At 43.6% G+C, this 18,935-nt stretch overlaps 1 long non-coding RNA gene across 1 annotated transcript in view; it reads right to left on the bottom strand.

The window, feature by feature from the left end:
* LOC128835986 (uncharacterized) overlaps nt 1-18,935 on the bottom strand; it is a 51,179-nt gene that overhangs the window by 30,873 nt on the left and 1,371 nt on the right. Inside the window, exon 2 of the long non-coding RNA XR_008444723.1 lies at nt 9,733-9,816. This is a non-coding gene — a long non-coding RNA (uncharacterized LOC128835986). The remainder of the gene's footprint in view (nt 1-9,732; nt 9,817-18,935) is intronic.

The following is an 18,935-nucleotide window of genomic DNA, read 5'->3' on the forward strand; positions in this document are numbered from 1 at the left end:
TGAGTCCCAACCATCTTTCTCATGCAACTCATTTTTTTCCCTCTCAGAGGAATACAACCTATACACTTATCTTTGTTAATTAGGCTGCATTATAGCCAATATATTTATCAAGCCTTCCTAATGAGGAAAAATAGCATTTAGATTTAAAGTTGGCAGTCTAAAAAAAATTTTAAAAAATCACAGATTAACCATTTAAATCCTTAAATGGTTCTCTCCACATCATGTAGCCATGATGTACAGAAAGCTTTATCCTTCATCTAAACATTGTCATGGATACACTAAGGGACAGCTGCACTGAGGGGAGGGATGCTAAAATGGGGCTCAGCCAAAGCCATGCCTCCCACTGGACCTAGAACTGTGCCAGTGAGTTCCCAATACACTCTGGGGGCTCTAGGATCCATGGCTGCAGAAAGGAGCCAGCCAGAGACAATAGCTGGAAGGGGCAGATCCTGGCAAAGCAGGGACATTTGGACCTCTTCACATTCAGAGAACTTTCTACAGTTCTGACTGGACTTTCTCTGCTCTGTGCTAATTGGCTGTTTGCTTCAATGGTCCTCCTCCCTCTTTCTCACAGTCTCTTCACCACAGCTTCACTCCATGCCTGCCCCTCTAACCCTCTGCTCCCCTGCCCTGTGCCCCTCACCCATTTTACTTTCAGCTTAGCACAATGGGGCCCTACTCTTTGTTGGCTCTTAGGCACTGCCATAATAAACATGTTAAAATAATAATTATAAAATGTCAGTTCTCCCTAACGCCCCAATGTACAATAGAAGCCAAATACGGATGAAAGTCATAACACAGGCAGTATCATCCTGAATTAAATGTGGGAAGGATTAGCTAATAGACTGAAAAGTACATAACTTTTAAAGCCCTGGCTTTCCCCCTTTCTCTCACTTCTAATTAATTATGCATGGCAAGAACACAAACTGCCAAATCTTGCCCCAAGGAGCTATTGAGGCTGGTAAACCACTTCATCAATCCTGAATGCCTACAACTTGCAATGGAACTGAGTGCCAAGCATCGTGAAGAGCTATCATCCTACTTCACTGAAAATACCATGCACGTTTGGGTAGCCTTCTCAAATAGCATGGATCCACTCCATCTATAACCACAAACCAACAGCTCACCTGCATTCCCAGAGTTCAATATGTTCACTCAAAGAAGTAATGGACACCCTAAAGGAGTCTCAACCCAAGACTTGTGAATCCAAACCATGCCCTTCCTGGCTTGTGAAAGAGCCATGAACAACTGGTTTCACTCTTGATTAAGCTAGCTAAAACATCATTCAGAAAAGAATTCTTCCCTTCTTCCTTCCAACACTCAATAATCCGACCAATGCTGAATATACCTGGATACCTCTGTTTTAACCAACTACCAGCCAGTGTCAAACTTCCCATTCCTGAGCAAGCTCACAGATAAACTAGCCAAAGGCAAGCTACAAGTATTGGCAGAAGCACCCTAAAAGTGGGGGTGCTACAGGCACCCAATTATGGCCCTGTTCTGCACTGCCTCTCCCACCCAATCCCTCACTCGCTCCTCTCCACCCCCTCCCCCTGTCGCTCACCCTTACGGCTGGTAAAAAGCGGGAAGGATAGCCCTCCCATTTTTGAAAGTGGGTGGTCCTGGCCAAGAATTCATATCCACGGTGTAGTTTCTTCTGGTTGAAGGCCCACACCTACAATTGGTCAATTCAGTTTGCAGTTTAGGAGTACTCTTGGATTCCTCAATGCATAAGTTCTCACATAGAAAGCATTACTCGGTAATATTGCTATCATCTCCAGTTGGCTAGGAGACTCTATCCCATCCTGGTGGACGATGACCTGGCCTCAGTTATTCACATCTTTGTCACGTCTCAGCTGGACTACAGCAATGTTATATACGTGGGCAAAAGGCCTGCAGCCTTTAGGTCTTGTCTACGTGGTGAGTAATGCAGTATGATTTCTAAAGCACACTAATGTGTTGAACATTAATTGATCCATGTAGATCCTGCTGGTGCACTTTAAGATAATTTTGTTTGAAACAGTACTAAGTCAAACAGCACTGGGGAACCTTTAGTGCACACCAGCAGGATCTACATGGACAAATTAATGAACAATATGTTAGTGTATTTTAGAAATCAGATCTCCATAGAGCCCACCATGTAGACAAGGAAATTCCAACTAATACAGAATCCAGCAGCACTTTTCCTCAGCAACAGAGGCTACTGCACGCACCTTAAACCTGTCCTCCGCTCTCTATGCTGGCTTTCCATAGAATTTCCAATCAAGTTTAAGATCTTGGTCCTTATCTTCAAGGCATTCCATGGCCTGGACCCAGGGTATATAAAAGGCCACATAAAGCTCTGGGATGAAGATTATGGTTGACAACTCAATGGTACAGCTTGTTTGTGCAGGACACAGAACTTTCTCCATGGCCAGTACAAGACTGTAGAATGAACTCCCCGAGGAAGTAAGTACCATCACAAACCTTGCCACCTTCCTCTCCAAGTGCAAGGCATGTTTCTTTGAGCTTGCCTTCTCTCACATAAATACATAGGCAATGTAAGAACCCATGGGATCTGCAGGTTTTAAGGCAGGTGCCGCTTCCTTGTCACTATCAGGGGCCCAGGCAGGGTTGCCACCAAGCAGAACTGAGAGGCTAAATCCTGCAGGAAGTCCTGCCCTAAGAGGCATGAGGAACAGCAATCTGTGATTCCTTGATTGGCTGCCACTCTGCATATAAATCAAGAAGTAATTTCTGGGGGTTGTCTGAGCAATGCTGCAATTCACCTTGATCCCAGACTCCTGGCTCTTGACCTAGGTTTGACTTCCAACCCTGATCCTGGTTTACTGTCTCTGACTTAACCATTGCTGACACTGGGGAAAGACCCTGGCCTGGCCCCAATTCTTGCCTCACTCTCTCAATTTGGTAATGGACTGTGATTTTGCAGTTGTGATCTGGCCTGGCCCCAGACTGATCTGACCTTTGGTCCCAATACTGAGCAGCTCGCTCCGTGCCCATAACCTGACCCTGACAGCAACATGTATATTAAGAAACAAAACGAAACAAAAACCCACATAACAAAACAACCCTACCAAAACAAAACACTCCACAGCATGTGATTCTTCCAGTGGGGAAAGGATGAGAGCAGCACCACCATGTGACATACATTAGTCATGTTGCTCAATGCACTACTTGAAGGCACTCATACTTTGGTGATGAACACAGGATAAGACCATGAATAGAATAAATATGGGGTTCTCAAACTTTTGGGTCCCAAAGTGGGTCGCAACCCTGTTTTAATGGGGTCGCCAAGGCTGGTGTTAGATTTGCTGGGGGCCGGGACTGAAGCCCAAGCCCCACTGCCCAGAGCCAAAGCTCAATGGTTTTAGCTCTGGGTGGCAGGGCTCAGGTTACAGGCCCCCCTCCTGGGGTTGAAGCCCTTGGGTTTTGGCCCCCCCCACCCAGGGCGGTGGGGCTTGGACTTTGGCTCCCCTACGCTGGGGTGGCAGGTCTCAGGTGGGCTCAGGCTTTGGTCCCCGCACCTGGAGTTAAGTAGTCATTTTTGTTGTCAAAAGGGAGTTGCGGTGCAATGAAGTTTGAGAACTCCTGGAATAGATGTTCAGGATCGGTCACATAACCACTCGAACAGCACAGTGAAATAATCAGGAAAAATGTAGAATTTCAGTTTAGACATAAGGTGACATTTTTAATTTCTTGAATACATTTTTCAACTAGTTTTAAAATACTATGGCACATTTAATGATGAGAGTAGTAAGGGAAATGTGAGAAGAGAATCATGTCATTATAGAAGTTAGAGATGGAAAATACATATTAGATCATCCTGTCGCTCTCCATGAAGGTACCTTAGCTAACATCCTGGAAGGAAGAGTGATCCCACTTGATGAATTATACTATCTCATTATTATACCCACATTGGTGAAATTGGCCTGGAGGAGTTCTCCATAGCTCTCTTCCTGAGTGTTCTCTTGATGGTGCTAAAAGTACTAGAGCACTGACATGCCCTCTAAAATGAGTTAGCAGGTATTTGGACCACTCCAGCAAGGCAACAGTATCATTTCAGAAAGGGATGGAAGGATGTTTCCAAGAAAAAGAAGGGAATGTGAGGGGAAGCAGGATAACAAAAGGAGTAATAGCCATATAACTCATTTAAGAAGAACATAAGAATGGCCAAAGTGGGTCAGACCAATAGTCCATCTAGCCCAGCAAACTGTCTTCCAACAGTGGCTGCTACCAGAAGCTTCAGACGGAATGAACAGCACAGTGCAATTACCATGTAATACATCCCATAATCCAGTCCCAGTATCTGGCAGTCAGAGCAGAGCATGGGGTTGCATTCCTGACTATTTTGGCTAACAGCCCTTAAGTTCACGGGGGATAGGTCAATTATCTAATTCTTTTCTTAACTCAGTTATAGTTTTGGCCCTCACAACATCCCCTGACAATGAGTTCCACAGGTTGACTATACATTGTTATTTAACCTTGCTTATTCACCTTTTGAAATGCATCAGGATAGAGAGGAATATACTCTGTTTAATTTAAACTCTAGGAAAGGAGAAAACAACAAAGGAAAGGAGAAAACAACAAAAGAAACAAAGTAAACTACAAGTATTTCTATCACTCCCAACATTTTTTCCTAACATCCAACCTAAACCTTCCCTGCTGCAATTTAAGCCCATTGCTTCTTGTCCTATCCTCAGAGGTTAAGAAAAACAATTTTCCTTCCTCCTCCTTGTAACAACCTTTCACATACTTGAAAACTATGATGTCCCCTCTGTCTTCTCTTTTCCAGACTAAACAAACTCAATTTTTTTCAATCTTCCCTCATAGGTCATGTTTTCTCGACATTTGTTGTTCTTCTCTGGACTTTCTCCAATTTGTCCACATCCTTCCTGAAATGTGGCACCCAGAACTGGACATAATACTCCAGTTGAGGCCTAATCAGCGCGGAGTAGAGCGGAAGAATTACTTCTCGTGTCTTACTTATAACACTCCTGCTAATACAGCCCAGAACTATGTTCACTTTTTTTGCAACCACGTTACACTGTTGACTCATATTTAGCTTGTGGTCCACTATGACCCTCAGATCCCTTTCTGCAATACTTCTTCCTAGGCAGTCATTTCCAATTTTGTATGTGTGCAACTGATTCTTCCTTCCTAAATGGAGTACTTTGCATTTGTCCTTATTGAATTTCATCCTATTTACTTCAGACCATTTCTCCAGTTTGTCCAGATCATTTTGAATTTTAATCCTATCCTACAAAGCACTTGCAACCCCTCCCAGCTTGGTATCATCTGCAAACTTTAGAAGTGTACTCTCTATGCCATTATCTAAATCATTGATGAAGATATTGAACACACACACATATTGATACATAGTGCTCCTTCATTATATGTGTCTTCTTGGGGTTTTCTTTTCCCCCCTGTTGTAAAGCTATGCTCCACTGCAGACTATTACAGTCTTACTTTTACAAAGGACTGTCTTTATTCTTAAACCCTGACAGAAGGTGGAAACCAAGAGAATGGACACTTCAGGGAATTTGTGGTAGAATATGAAGATTTTTACTCCTAAATATCTAGACTGAATGTGACCCAGCTAGTTAGGGCTAGTCCACACTGGCAACGCTAAAGCGCTGCTGTGGTAGCGCTTTAACGTGGCTTGTGTGGTCGCGGCAGAGCGCTGGGAGAGAGCTCTTCCAGCGCTCTAAAAAACCCATCTCTGTAAGGAGCGCTGGTGCACTGTCTACACTGGCGCTTTACAGAGCTGCAACTTGCTGCGCTCAAGCCCTTAGTTACTGAAGGTTTTTTATTGGATGTTAATCACCTTAAGTGAAGTAAATTTGATGGTCTCAATCCACATTAAAAAATTATCACCAGAATTGGAACCCCTTTTTGGCAGTCTTACACCGAGGCCAAAGTATGAATGAGTATGAAGAATTAATTACTCACGCACCCCTATAATCTGGTCTAGGGTGACCAGATGTCCCGATTTTGACGGGACAGTCCCGATTTTAGGGGAGTTGTCCCACGTCCCGACCTTACATTGGTCGGGACGCACTTTGTCCCGAAATCCGGGGGACCGCGGCAAGCCAGCGCCACTGGTGCCACTCACTTGTTCTTCCGGGGCCCCTGGGGCAGCGCTGCACAGCTGAGCTCCCAGCTGGCGTCCGAGAATGCAGCAGCAGCCCGAGGCACACACACAGGTGAGGCAGACAGTGAGGAATTCTCCGCAGCTTGGCTGCATACTGGGGGGGCGTGGCTTGTAGACACCGGCAGTGGGCAGAGAGACTGAGTCCCCCCTGTTCCCCCTCGACGTGACCCGACCCGCCAGCGATGCGACCCCCCTAGGCTAGGAGCCAGAGGGGACCTGCCTGCTGGATGCTTCCTGGGAGCCGCTCCAGGTAAGCACTGCTGGGCTCACCTGGTCCCCTGGCAGGTTCCTCTGGGGAGGGGCTCCCCTCAGACCCACTGCCCTCAGCCCCCACCCTGACCCTGTTCCCTCAGCCTCCCCTGCAGTCCCCCCTGAGCCCCCCACCCTCAATCCACTGCCCTCAGCCCCCACCCCGACCCTGTTCCCTTTGCCTCCCCCACAGTCCCTCCCCTCCCCTCCCCCATCATCTCATCCGACCCACTGCCCTCAGCCCCCACCCTGACCCTGTTCTCTCAGCCTCCCCTGCAGTGTCCCCCTTGTGCCCCCACCCTCAATCCACTGCCCTCAGTCCCTGCCCTACCCCAAATCTCTTCTTCAGCCTCTCCCGTCATCCCACCCCCTCAACTTCCCCCCATTCCAGTCCTGCTCCCCTCTGTCTCATCCCCTCCAGACCCTGTCCCTCTCCCCAACCCCCTGACCCTCCACAGCCCCATTGTCTCCCCTGCCCCGCCCCACTCTACATAGCTCTCTACCCTGTCCCATTCATGCTCCCCTCAGCCCCTACCCTGCTCCCCCCATCCCAGTCCTGTCCCCCTCAGTTCCTCCACCCTGCTTCCTCTGGTCCATCCCCACACACCCACCGACTTCCTCGACCTCTCTCCCACCAGTCCCACTGCCTGGACTCACCCCCGTCCCACTCAGGACATGCAGGAAAAAGAAGCAATGGGCTTAAATTGTAGCAAGGGAGATTTAGCTTACACATTAGGAAAAACTTCCTAACTGTAAAGGTAGTTAAGCACTGGACAAATTACTTAGAGAGGTTATGGAATAGCAGTCATTGGAGTTTTTTAAGAGGTTAGACAAACCTGTCAAGGATGGTCTAGTGTTGTTATTACTCAGTCCTGCCTCAGTGCAGGGTTTGACTAGATGACCTGTTGATGTCCCTTCCAGTCCTACATTTCTGTGATTCACACTGAATTGCCTTGTGCCACTGTCTAGTAGTAGTGTCACACAGTTCTCTGACATGCAGGTTTATAAAACTGTAGTTAATATACAGTTTAGAGCATAGCAGTTTTAAAGCTCTGCATGTTCAGACCAACTGAGCTGAAAATTGTGATCTATAGTATTCAAAACTATTAAGATGTGGGCTGAAATAAAATCAGCATGAATTGCTCAACAATATCAATGGAATCAGCATTGCGCTGCTATATATTGTAAAACATTACAGTGAAATCTTGCAAGTATTACATAGCACGCCGCCTTGCCCAAGTGGTAACTAAGCATAACATCTTCCTGTTTCAACATTCTTAACTTGTATCCCATAACTCCTAAAAGTTGTTTTTTTCAAACACTGAATACTGCTAAGTTATGAGTTTTAACAGTTATTTTTTCTTTTAAACCGCAACACTGAATGTTATTCTAAAATTGTTTTCCAAATATTCTTAAACTCCCAGTTTATCCCCCGCTGATGTTCATTGTGAAAAGTATTGCAGGTCTAATAATAATATTTGGCACTTTTGTAATTCACTGTCCAACATGTGTTTTGTGCCCTCCTCTGGTGGATTTTTAGAGGATAACTGTATAGCTACCAGCTAAGGGAGTTATATCTTGAACTCAAGTAGTAGAAGCTCATGCTTTTAAGTCTGGATGGCTCGGGTTCAATCTTTGGTGACTAGCTATGATGGAGGTTGCTACACTTATAATCCCTTTAATCAGAGGTTCTGAATATGCTTTGTTGTAGGTAGAGCTAGCCTATAGTTAAGCAACCGAAAATTTAGAATGGGAAGTGTTGAAATGTTGGGAAGCCTTATAATTTTGCCAGTCTGGAACGAACATCCCATCTGAGGGATGGGGGCGGGGAGAGAGGAGTGAGAGACAGGACTAGGAAACTGGGACAAGGAATCCAGAGCGGTAGTGGGGGGCAGTTGAAATCAGATGAGGAGCTGGGGCGTGTTACACAGCAATAGGATAGCCACTGGAGGGGATAGGGAAGAAGGGTCTTTGACTACTAGAGACCACTCCATTCAGGAGCCTGGAATAGACCCAGGATTCCTGAGTTTCACAGTTCCTCTTCTGTCAGCAGATATCTGTGAAACCCAGTGGCAAAAAAAGTGTCTCATCCCCCTATAGAGCTGATCTATCACATATAGGATGACAACCTACTGCCTCTGCCATCACTTCCTCCATTAGCTCAAGTGGCAGAAGTCTGTGCAGTGGATCTAAAGATTCATCGGCAGGGTTGGAGCCATGCGAGTTTCACGATGATTCCACATGCCAGAATTTCTGGGGCAGTTCAGTTTTGATTTTTACAAAAAAACCTGGGGAAATGCATACAGAAATAGGGTGACCAGATGCCTAAATAGGGGAATCTCAAGCAGGAGTAGAGAGGTTATTTTATCTCTGTATTTGGCACTGGTGCAACCACTGCTGGAATACTGTGTCCAGTTCTGGTGTGCACAATTTAAGAAGGATATTAATAAATTGGAGAGTGTTCAGAGAAGAGTCACAAGACTGATTAAAGGATTATAAAACATGCCTTATAGTGATCGACTCAAGGACCTCAATCTATTTAGCTTAACAAAAAGAAGGTTAAGAAGTGACTTGGTTATAGACTGTAAGTATCTACATGGGGAACAAATAGTTAATAACGGGCACTTCAGTCTAGCAGAGAAAGGTAGAGCATGAGCCAATGGTTGGAAGTTGCAGCTAGACAAATTCAGACAGGATATAAGGCATACCTTTTCAATGGTAAGAGTAATTAACGATTAACAATATATTAAGGGTTATGGTGTTTTTCTAAAAGCTATCCTCTAGGAATTATTTTGGGAAAGTTCTATGTCTGTGCTATTCAGGCGGTGAGACCAGGTGATCACCGGATCCCTTCTGGCTTTATAATCTCAGAACTAGGTACATCAATTCACATGCAAAATTCTCATTGAATTCAATAGGTGTCCTTGCCCTGTGGCTTGTGGTGCGGGCTGCAGCAGGGGCCGTACAAACCCTCTTGCAGCTTCCTAGGGCCCCCTCTCGCAGCTTCCTAGGGCCCCCTCTCATGGCTCTGTGCACCTGTGTCTGTCATTGTCGTCCTCTCCCCTCCACCCCCCCGCTCACCCAATGTGTCCTGATATTTCACTCTTGCGATCTGGTCACCCTAATCTGGTCCCACATTGGTGGAGCAATCTGTGGGAGCCTGTACTGCCACGATCCATGGAGTAACTGTTCTGTGGATTAGAGAACACCTGTCGCTAGAGAGGTCAGTCTGGTTTTGCTAATAAACATTACATTCACTCAAGGAAACAAGGTAAAGAAATTTCCTCAAAATTGCTACAACTGCAAAGAGTAAATCTAATTAGCCGTGGTACCTGGTCTTAGTACTTTTACAAAGCCTGTATAACAGCATCATCGTTAACATCAGTTCCTTCTGCACTCTGGAAAAAGGACAGGAGCTGTCAGTACAAAATAAAAAGTGGAATTTTTAATTTAAATTACATTTTTTTGGTTCAGCAACAACAACAAAAGCAGCGTTAATAGCAATCATGACTTTGGGCCAAGGCATTTCCTGGGAAATTAGTCGGTATCTGAGGAGAACAGCCTGAAGCAAAACTTGTTATCTTGATCAGTCCCTAGGAAATGCTCCAGGCCTCTGTTAGTAGTACAGCAAAATTATGCTAAAGTTCCACTTGAGAATTTGCACATTCTCTGCAGATTTGCATATAGTAAGGAGGAAGCTTTGTGGTAGTTTTTCAGAGTCTTCATTTTCACCATACCACAATGTGTCCTTACCAAACCTCAGCCAGACACATTATGTTGGATTTTTTTCTTTTTAAAATGGGTGCTGCTCTGACAATGTCTCCACCAGAAAAATATGGAAGGAAATGAGCAAAACACCCTCATAATTATTGTTGACAGAACACAGCTGTAATTTTACCAAGAGTGATATATTGTTAAGCCAGCCATCCACATCTCTGTTAATAAACCAATGATTTTAAAAGTATTTAGTGCCCAAAAGAACTGTACAGTCATTTTGCTTGAGAAACAAATAATGTAAAAGACATCTGCTGGACTATGATGATGTGGGAATAATTATTGCTAAGTCTCTGAAGCACAATTAGAATTAGTTTTATTACATTTTTCACTTTATAATTAACATTGTAACTGAAAGAATCAAGATGTAAATCTGAATTAAAAGGAATTTTAAGAGATACTGAGAAATATAATACTTTACAAAACCGTCTGTGGAAAGACTATACAATGCGGACTCAAAAAGACAAGTTTACCCTTGTACTATACAATACATTGCTTTGCTTTTGTTCTCTTCTGTATTCAGTCTGGTTAATTGTTAAAATTGGATTTCAGAGAACTGTGTAATTAAGAAGTAGTAATGAATGTATCATCAACCTAGATGATTATTGCATTCATTAGATATTTCAGTTATAAAAATAGTTTACAACAAAACATTCTGGAGTCTTGTGAGAGTCTTAACTATTACGGAAAGCACCAATAAAGGGATATCAAAGGAGGGACGGAGATAAACTGAACAGGGTACAGCAATCTTCCAGTTTATCTGAAAAACACTGATATACCCTGTTAAACTATAAAGATCCCCAATATTATCACTCCTTAATTGCATAGTAACTTCATATGTAGATTTAAAAAATGCAAATTTGTATCACATGGATTCTGAATGGTGTGAACTGTGACGCTTCAGATATAACCAAAAGGTTATTATCCATCAGAGGCTAGAGTAGAAAATAAAAGAGCTCTGAAAGAGAAAGTAGTACTATTTTAATTGAAAGAAAATACTTATGTCATAACTATAAAGGGAAGGGTAATAGCTGTCCTGTGTACAGTACTATAAATCCCTCCTGGCCAGAGACTCCAAAATCCTTTTCCCTGTAAAGGGTTAAGAAGCTCAGGTAACCTGGCTGGCATCTGACCTAAAGGACCAATAAGGGGACAAAATACTTTCAAATCTTGGGGGGGGGAAGGCTTTTGTTTGTGTTCTTTGTTTGGGAGTGTGTTCGTTCTCCGGGAATGAGAGGGACCAGACATCAATCCAGGTTCTCCACATCTTTCTAAACAAGCCTCTCCTATTTCAAACTTGTAAGTAAATAGCCAGGCAAGGCGTGTTAGTTTTCCTTTGTTTTTCTCAACTTGTAAATGTACCTTTTACTAAAGTGTTTATCTTTGTTTGCTGTACTTTGAACCTGAGACTAGAGGGGAGTCCTCTGAGCTCTTTAAGTTTGATTACCCTGTAAGGTTAATTTCCATACTAATTTTACAGAAATGATTTTTACCTTTTTCTTTAATTAAAAACCTTCTTTTTAAGAACCTGATTGATTTTTCCTTGTTTTAGATCCAAAGGGGTTTTGGATCTTGATTCACCAGGAGTTGGTGGGAGGAAGGAGGGGGGATGGTTAATTTCTCCCTGTTGTAGATCCCAGGGGGGGGTTGAAACTGATTCACCAGGAGTTGGTGGGAGGAAGGAGGGGAATGGTTAATTTCTCCTTGTTTTAAGATCCAAGGGGTTTTGGATTTGTTTTCACCAGGGATTTGGTGAGGGTTTTTCAAGGCTTCCCAGGGAGGGAATCCATTGATGGTGGCAGCGGACCAGACCTAAGCTGGTAGATAAGCTTAGAAGTTTTCATGCAGGCCCCCACATTTGTACCCTAAAGTTCAAAGTGGGGAAGCAGCCTTGACATGGTGGCAGAGGTGGGATTCATTTTAAACCCAAAAGCCAGTAAGATTTTTTTTTCCTTCTAGCTGCTTGGAAAGCAGAGCTGAAGGTAGATGCATATCTTATCTCTCCTTGCCTGAAGGCAGAGGTGTTAAGTTTTTTTAACAAGAGCCTTTGTTAAGAGAAAGGTTCAATTAATGAGCAAACGACTGGTAAAAGGAATTTACAAGCTGATTTTTTTTTTCTTTTTACATCCTCGGGAGTAGCTAGTTAGAAAGTCTCTGTTAACTCAGCAGCAGCCAGAGCTGAGTATATCCCAGTTTCAGTCAACTGCAGAGGGGTGTGACCCAGCACAAGAAAACAGGAAAATGACTACCAAAGAAGTAGCTAACAAAATAGAACTGGCCAAACTAGAAGCAGAAGAAAATGAAAGAAAACATCAGAGACTGCTTCAATTAAAAAAACTCGAGACAGAGCAGAGAGAAAGAGAAGAGAAAGCCAAAGAAGAGGCCCACAAGAAAGAGATGGAGCTGGAAAAAGCCAAAGAGGAGGCGAGAGAAAAAGAAAGGAAGCATGAACTGGAAGTAGCAAGGGATAGGCTGGATGCAAGCAGCTCTCCAGGTACCACTTCCCATCCCAAAAAATTCCCCACCTACAAGGCAGGTGATGATACTGAGGCCTTCTTAGAAAATTTTGAAAGGGGCTGCCTTGGATACAGCATCCCTATAGACCAGTACATGGTAGAGCTGAGGCCGCAGCTCAGTGGACCCTTAGCAGAGGTGGCGGCTGAAATGCCTAAGGAGCACATGAACAGTTATGAACTTTTTAAAAACAAGGCCAGACTCAGAATGGGGCTAACACCCGAGCATGCCCGTCGGCGGTTCAGAGCCCTAAGGTGGAAACCAGACGTGTCATTTACCCGGCATGCCTACCACATTGACAAAAATTGTGATGCCTGGGTATCAGGAGCAAATGTTAAATCTCTGGAAGATCTGGTTTCCCTATAAAAATGGAGCAGTTTTTAGAGGGTGTTCCTGAGGAAATAGAAAGGTACATCCTAGATAGGAAGCCCAAAACTGTAACTGAGGCGGGGGAGATTGGAGCCAAATGGGTGGAGGTGACAGAAAAGAAAAAAACTAGTAGCAGTTGGAGCAAATATCAGAAGGGGCAAGCCGAAACAAAACCTTACCACCGGGGACAACCCAAGGCCCCACCCACATCCCAAGGGAAACCCCAGACGCCTTCTCACCCCACCACACCAGTCTCCACCAACCAACCTCGTCCCGGTAATACCTTAGCAGGGCGATGTTTTAAATGTAATGGACTGGGACATATAAAGGCTCACTGCCCCAAGAACCCCAACCGATTACAGTTCATTACACCCCAATCACACCAAAAATCCCCAAACCCAGATGCCTCTCTCATACCCTCGGAGCGAAGGGAAACCTTGAGAGTGGGCGGAAGGAAGGTTACCGCTTGGAGGGACACTGGGGCTCAAGTGTCAACTATCCACCAATCCCTAGTGGACCCCAAACTCATCAACCCAGAGGCTACAGTGACAATTCAACCCTTCGTGTCACAATCTGTAACCTTGCCTACAGCCACGTTGCATGTCCAGTACAAGGGCTGGTCAGGAATGTGAACTTTTGCAATCTATGACAATTATCCCATTCCCATGCTGCTGGGGGAAGATTTGGCCAACCATGTAAAGGTAGCCAAGAGGGTGGAAATAGTCACCCGCAGCCAGGCTAAGCAAGCTTTCACCCCCATCCCTGTTCCTGAGCCGTCCACCAGGGCCCCGTCTGTGTTACCGGAGACCCAAACAAAGGTGGTGGAACTGGATCCTCTGCCAACAACTGCAACAGCCGTAGTGGATCCAATCCCAGAGACCCAGCCAAAGCCAGTCCCAGAACCGGAACTGGCAACGCAACCAGCACCAGAACCATTGCCAGCCCTAAGTCCAGCGCTTGCAAACCCGTCTACAACTCCAATGCCAGAGGGCACCAGCGAGCCTAAACTGGCAGAAGCAGCAGATAACCCTACCCAAGAGGCTCAGCCAGAGCCTGAGTTACCACATAGTGCACCAGCGGACAGCGGTTCACAGTCAATGAAAACAGCCCCAGCACCTGCATCACTTCCAGAGGGGCCAAGCCCCAGTCCACAGTCCAAGGAGGAACTGATGTCTCCAGCATCAAGGGAACAGTTCCTGGCTGAGCAGGAAGCAGATGACAGCCTTCAGAAAGCTTGGGCGGCGGCACGGAGCACCCCACTGCCTCTCAGCTCTTCTAACCGATCCCGGTTTGTTGTAGAACAAGGACTTTTATACAAGGAGACTCTTTCTGGTGGGCACCAGGAAGACTGGCATCCTCAAAGGCAGTTGGTAGTTCCCACTAAGTATCGGGTAAAGCTCTTGAGCTTAGCCCATGATCATCCCAGTGGCCATTCTGGGGTGAACAGAACCAAAGACCGGTTGGGGAAGTCCTTCCACTGGGAGGGAATGGGCAAGGACGTTGCTAATTATGTCTGGTCTTGTGAGGTGTGCCAACGAGTGAAAAAACCCCAAGACCAGGTTAAAGCCCCTCTCCAGCCACTACCCATAATTAAGGTCCCATTTCAGCGCGTAGCTGTGGATATTCTGGGTCCTTTCCCAAAGAAGACACCCAGAGGAAAGCAGTACGTACTAACTTTCATGGATTTTGCTACCCGATGGCCGGAAGCAGTACCCTTAAGCAACACCAGGGCTAAAAGTGTGTGCCAGGCATTAACAGACATTTTTGCCAGGGTAGGTTGGCCCTCCAACATCCTTACAGATTCGGGAACTAACTTCCTGGCAGGAACCATGGAAAACCTGTGGAAAGCTCATGGGGTGAATCACTTGGTTGCCACCCCTTACCACCATGAAACCAATGGCCTGGTGGAGAGGTTTAATGGAACTTTGGGGGCCATAATACGTAAATTTGTAAATGAACACTCCAATAATTGGGACCTCGTGTTGCAGCAGTTGCTTTTTGCCTACAGGGCTGTACCACATCCCAGTTTAGGGTTTTCACTCACAGTATGCCTGTTTTAAATACACAATAAAATTAAATGACTGTATGTTAAAGGTACAAAATGGCCTGTAAGAGAGAATATGCTCATGTTCAACCCTTATTTGGCATTACTGTTGATTGATTTATTATTAGCTGATACTGAGTAACATTGTGGTGATTCCTTCAAATATTTTTTGATATATTATTTTATGCAACAGCAACATCAAAGTTAGAAATAGGTGGCCAAACACTTCAGCAGTGTGAAATGTCAGAACAAACAGTTGTCCCTTTCCTTCTTTCTTGTAGTTGTCTCATCTAATTTTTTTACAGCTGTTGATAACTTTTTGCCACACTTATGTCTATTCCCACTGACTCCTGTGGTCCAATTGATAGAGCACCGTACTATGAGTCAGATATGGGTTTTATTTCCAGCTATGTCATTTACTGTGACATTGGACAAGCCATCCTTGCTGTATTTCACTTTTACTATCTGTAAAATGGGGCTAATTCTTTTTCACCTTTTTAAATTACTTTGAATCCAAAGCTATCAAAGGGTTATACAAGTGCTACATATTACCGTTTGTGATACTGAGCCAGAAAGGGTTAAGAAAAAAAATCACCATTTATTTCCAGGAATTAAATCTCCCAATTTCACTTTTTTTGGAGCAATACCTTCAAAAAAGGATCTTGGAAAAAGAATTTACTTAATTTCCTCAATGACTTTTTCATATTTCTATCAGTCCTTAGCCTAACAGTAGCACAGTCTTTTCACATGAGGAGTCAGTGTCGGATTTCTGACTACTTGTAATGCTTGGGAATTTTCCCTTACTGAACTGAACTTTTTTTTTTTTTTTTTTTTGCATGGCCTTGGGGGAAGATGAGCAGGTTGCACCATCTAGAATTGGGTATACGTGATTTTATACACATAGCATTTGTTAAGGGGGGGCCGTATCTCGGGAGGCTTTTGTTCAAATGATCCCAAATTTAGACCACTAACCCTACTCTGCACCCCCATGAGGCGCACAAAATTTCAAGACCAGCTGAGTCAGCACGTGGATTTTCAAGTACTTAGAAGGGTTGTCTTTTAATCAGTAAGTGACTTAACATTAACTACGGTTACTCTGCTGCAATACAATATTCTGCTTTTAAGTATTGTATATAAGGTCTGTAATAAATGAGTGCCGATGCCGCACTTTCTAATAATGCAAAAAAGTCATATATAAGGTATATGAACCTTTATGTTAAAATACAGATTATGCAACTGCAGACTAGACTCTTGATAAACAGTTCATTTAAGTCAATGGGAATCTCCACTGACACCAAAGGTCTTTCAATCAGGCCCTTGTAACTCAAAGGGAAATGTTTGCCTTCAAATTAACAAACTTCCTTATTTTATTATTTAACATATAGGAAAACTAAGCTGTATATTTGTATGGTTTTATTAAGAAAGCCTGTTGCTGGTTAAAGGACAATAATTCAAAATATTGATATGAAACCAGCTGAGATTAAAGTGTGTAAGTGCATGTAACGGAAGTTAAGGTATATCAATTGAATCATGTAGAAGTCTTTCATCACCACCTGATGTTAAAGAGCAGTAGTAATTCAACATGTCAATATCAGTAAGAGAATTTAATCTCTCTGTGGGATAAGAATGGGACTTTAATGTGCAGATTAAAAAGATCAAATCAATAATGAGAAGTAATTATCTCTGGTAGGGAGAGAAGTATGCAACATCTTTTTCAAAAGTTTATAGTTGCTTACACAGTAAGCATCAGAAGCAGGTTTTAATGTTGAACAATGCTAGAATAGGTTCCTTTTGAATTATTTAAAATATTTTCCATTACGTTACTGAAGACAAGTCACAAGATCATTCCAAGTAGTGGTTTACACAATGAAGGGTTATTGTTAAACTCAGTTAGTGGTCATTATGAGTACAGAAGTCCACGCAATCATGCGGGTCTAGAGGCAATGCTATGGGAGGGAGCTATAGGCTAATTTAGTCCATGCAATTAATGGGTGTAAAAGGACTTGCCCTGGGAACTACAGTATATTAAGCTTGAGCCTTGTTTTATCTGCTTTTTACAGCTATATGCACATTGTTGACACTAAACAAGCAAATAGTTATAAAGGCAATAATAACAAATGCAGAGGACGGAGCTTATTGCAGTGCGAAATATCTGCAAGAATATACTCCTTTCTGAGCACCACATCACTAGAAAGATATTGACACTGGTGGTAATTCAAAGAAAAGTAACAAACATGTTCAGGAGTTTGTAATGCTGACTTAAGAGGAAAGGTTAGGAAAAGTTTGGTTTATTGATGATCTAGGAGTAGCGGTGCATAAGATTCTACCAATACTTGGAAAGTGTTAGCAGTGAGGGAGAGGAATTATATGATGTGGTACATGAAGACATAACTAGGAAGAATGGGATAAAAGAAAAAAAATAATCTGTATAATTAATCTGTATAATCCTGCATGAGCAAAATGAATAGGAGTTTTTCACTTTCAGCATCTGTGAATCAAAGCATAGGAAAGACATTCACCCCTTAAGCTCTCAACAATTCATTAAAAATCCATCCTATGTTTTTCCTGTGTTTAGTAGAAACTAGCTTACTTTCCAATATCTTTCCCAATTTAAAAGTTCTTAAGGCCTGATTCTCCCTGGCTTTTATCTTTTGTGTAGTTATTTGCACCTCTGCAAAATCAGGATGCAAAAACTCTACCACGGTAGAATGGTAGGGGTGTGTTTTACATCCACTTTGCACTGGTATATGTAGCTGTGCAAGGCAGTGGGGAATCAGAGTAGAAAAACAGGTTTCAATGAATGTCAAATTCATCTCAGGTTTCAGAGTAACAGCCGTGTTAGTCTGTATCCGCAAAAAGAAGAACAGGAGTACTTGTGGCAAATTTGTTAGTCTCTAAGGTGCCACAAGTACTCCTGTTCTTCTTTTTGCAAATTCATCTCAGCTCTACATCTTTCAGTAGAGGACTTAGTTTGCTGTATATAGGTCCTTGGAACCTAAATATCAAATGAGACCTTGGAAACAGAGGGCCTTTGTGTACTGTGTATACATTCAAGATCCCACAGTATTTTCGTAAAAGAAGGAGTTTGACCCAGTGACTTTAGCTAAAATTTCCCCTTCCTCAATGCTGTGTAGGGTACGTACATTTTAACCTTAAAGCAACTGCATTTCAGCAGCACTGCATATAGGAGGTACTATGCAATAAAAGGTGCCATGTAAATTTATTGCAAAATTCTGCTTCATTAACGATCTGGTGTTTCCATTCCCTTGGCTGAACAACCACAACCTACCCTCTCCCTACTTTTTCAGTATAGCCACAGGTTGCTGGCAAGATAGCAATTAATCTCCATCATCCTCTTGTCCTCTACATCAAAGGCTTAGACTGACTAATGCCTCAGCCTGGGAAACAAGTGGAGGAAGGAATAATAACTTTTTATATTCAGTCCCCACACTGAGTCATTCCATCTGCCCTGGACTTGCTGGTTTCCTCGCAGAGCGTTCTCCATAGGAAAAACAACAACAAAAACCAGCAGACAAACAATTTTTTTGCTAGGAAGTGAGGGACTTTATGAATTAGGAGAAAACAGAGAATCATAGGTGCTGAAACAAGGGGTACTGCTGCACCTCCTTTCTTGAAGGGGTTTCCATCATATACAGGGTTTACAGTTCGGTTCAATGGCTCTCAGCACCCCTGCAGAGAACGGAGGTTTGGGTCAGACTAAAGGGGGGATTAGACACATGGTTGTATCCCGCGTATGTATAAGAGATGGAGTTCGAGGGGCAGAGGAGGGCAGGAATGGGGGAACAAACAGCAATCCCTGATCAGCAGGAGTTA

Source organism: Malaclemys terrapin, chromosome 4, assembly GCF_027887155.1.
Source record: "Malaclemys terrapin pileata isolate rMalTer1 chromosome 4, rMalTer1.hap1, whole genome shotgun sequence".
Classification (NCBI taxonomy): Eukaryota; Metazoa; Chordata; order Testudines; family Emydidae; genus Malaclemys; species Malaclemys terrapin.